The 2,500-nt window shown below is 40.2% G+C and overlaps 1 protein-coding gene across 1 annotated transcript in view; it reads right to left on the bottom strand.

Annotated features, from left to right (window-relative positions):
* LOC125030807 overlaps positions 1–2,500 on the bottom strand; it is a gene marked incomplete in the record, with an annotated part of 37,146 nt that overhangs the window by 4,770 nt on the left and 29,876 nt on the right.

The following is a 2,500-nucleotide window of genomic DNA, read 5'->3' as shown; positions in this document are numbered from 1 at the left end:
GAGAATGGTGCGTGTTACATATTATAGAGAATGGTGTGTGTTATAGATTTAAAGAGAATGGTATGTGTTACAGATTTAAAGAGAATGGTGTGTGTTATAGATTTATGGTGTTACAGAGAATGGTGTGTGTTACAGATTTAAAGAGAATGGTGTGTGTTATAGATTTATGGTGTTACAGAGAATGGTGTGTGTTACAGATTTAAAGAGAATGGTATGTGTTACAGATTTAAAGAGAATGGTGTGTGTTATAGATTTATGGTGTTACAGAGAATGGTGTGTGTTACAGATTTAAAGAGAATGATGTGTGTTATAGATTTATGGTGTTACAGAGAATGGTGTGTGTTACAGATTTAAAGAGAATGATGTGTGTTATAGATTTATGGTGTTACAGAGAATGGTGTGTGTTACAGATTTAAAGAGAATGGTGTGTGTTATAGATTTATGGTGTTACAGAGAATGGTGTGTGTTACAGATTTAAAGAGAATGATGTGTGTTATAGATTTATGGTGTTACAGAGAATGGTGTGTGTTACAGATTTATCGTGTTACTGAGAATGGTGTGTGTTACAGATTTATCGTGTGTTACAGATTTATCGTGTGTTACAGATTTATCGTGTGTTTCAGATATATAGTGTGTTACAGAGAATGGTGTGTTACAGATTTATCGTGTGTTACAGAGAATGGTGTGTGTTACAGATATATAGTGCGTTACAGAGAATGGTGTGTTACAGATTTATCGTGTGTTACAGAGAATGGTGTGTGTTACAGATTTAAAGAGAATGGTGTGTGTTATAGATTTATGGTGTTACAGAGAATGGTGTGTGTTACAGATTTATCGTGTTACAGAGAATGGTGTGTGTTACAGATTTATCGTGTTACAGAGAATGGTGTGTGTTACAGATTTATCGTGTGTTACAGAGAATAGTGTGTGTTACAGATTTGGTTGAGCAGTAATCAGATTATTGGGTACTTAAATTTATACTTACATACTTAAAAATCCTGGATAAAGTAATATTTGTTCGAATTTAAATGTAGTAGTATTGGTTAAAGTAATAACTAGTCTAACTAACACGCTAATAACTAATCTACTAGTACTGAGTATTGAAATTCATAAGGGAGTATATATGCACCCCTTTCTCAACCTTGAGACTTGCCCGCCAAAATGAGTTTTCACAGGGTAATTAAACAAGATTATTCGTGTAATTGTAATATGCAAATGGGTATACAAAAGGGAGCATATTCCACATCCTGGAGTTTGATTTTGACTCGCCTGGTTTCAGTGTTACTCGGACGTCCTTTATTGAGCGTCTTTTGTACATATTCATTCACATAAGACATGTTAAGGGATTCTCTGTTATTATTGAAATGAAGCGGCAACCGACTTCCTACCAATCTTGCAAAATTGTGTGTGTGTGTGTGTACGTGTGTGCGTGTGTGTGCGTGTGTGTGTGTGTGTGTGTGTGTGTGTGTATGTGAGCGCGCGCGTGGATGTGTGAGCGCGTGTGCGTGTGCGCATGCGTGCAGGCATGCTTGCGTGTGTGAGCACGTGTACATAACAGACATGTAAACGTGTGAGCATGTGAATGAATATATTCCTCCAAACAAAACAAAACAAGACCACCTTCACAAAGTCGCCTTTTGCCCATCCCCCCCCCCCTACACAGGGGAACGAAAGCCAAAGACAAACCACTCATCAGCCGTAAGCCTGACGGAACACGTCTGCCTGTGGGAGACGCAGCTGTATGACAAGCCCAGCACCAGATAAAACCCTATATCCTACGAAAGCTCAGTGTCTGTCACATCCCAGTGCTCGCAAACTGACATTGTCCGACGATAAAGCCGGGATTGATACCTGGACAGATTTTCGAATGACAATATGATTCGGGTCTCGTGCGTTTTTGACACGAAGCGAAGCAGCAGAGTGGAACCTTTTGTGCCGATATCAGCTTCATCAAAAATGGCTTCGTAAATATGTTAAAAAGAAAAAAAAAAAGAAAAAAAGGTAAAGAGAGAGAGAAAAAAAAAAATCAAAACAAATCGATCCACTTTCACAAAACCTAAAGCGTTTACGATCATAACCTAGATTGTATTTTTTGTCTAAAGAAACATACTCCTAAACAAACCTTCCAAACACTAATAACATTATCGAATAAAACAGAAGTAAACGTCCCCCCCCCAAAAAAAAAAAAAAAACGAAACCAAGAGAAAACAAGAAAACCCTAAGCTAATTTTACGAAATGTCATTAAACATGAGTAGAACGAGACACCAAAGCAGGAACTGGCGAATCAATAAACCTTTAATTAGCTGTACCTACGCCAGAGGAAGGAGGAAGTGGAAGGCGCAAGAAGGGGAGGGGGGAGGGGGAAGGGGTGAAGGGGAAGGCGCAAGGGGGGGTGGGGTGAGGGGGAAGGCGCAAGGGGGGGGGGTGAAGGGGAAGGCGCAAGAAGGGGGAGGGGGAAAGGGGAGGGGGAGGGGTGAAGGGGAAGGCGCAAGGGGGGGG

The sequence above is a fragment of the Penaeus chinensis genome, chromosome 11 (genome assembly GCF_019202785.1).
Source record: "Penaeus chinensis breed Huanghai No. 1 chromosome 11, ASM1920278v2, whole genome shotgun sequence".
In the NCBI taxonomy this organism is placed as follows: domain Eukaryota; kingdom Metazoa; phylum Arthropoda; class Malacostraca; order Decapoda; family Penaeidae; genus Penaeus; species Penaeus chinensis.
The sequence above is the reverse complement of the archived record's forward strand: the minus strand, read 5'-3'. Positions and strand labels throughout refer to the sequence as shown.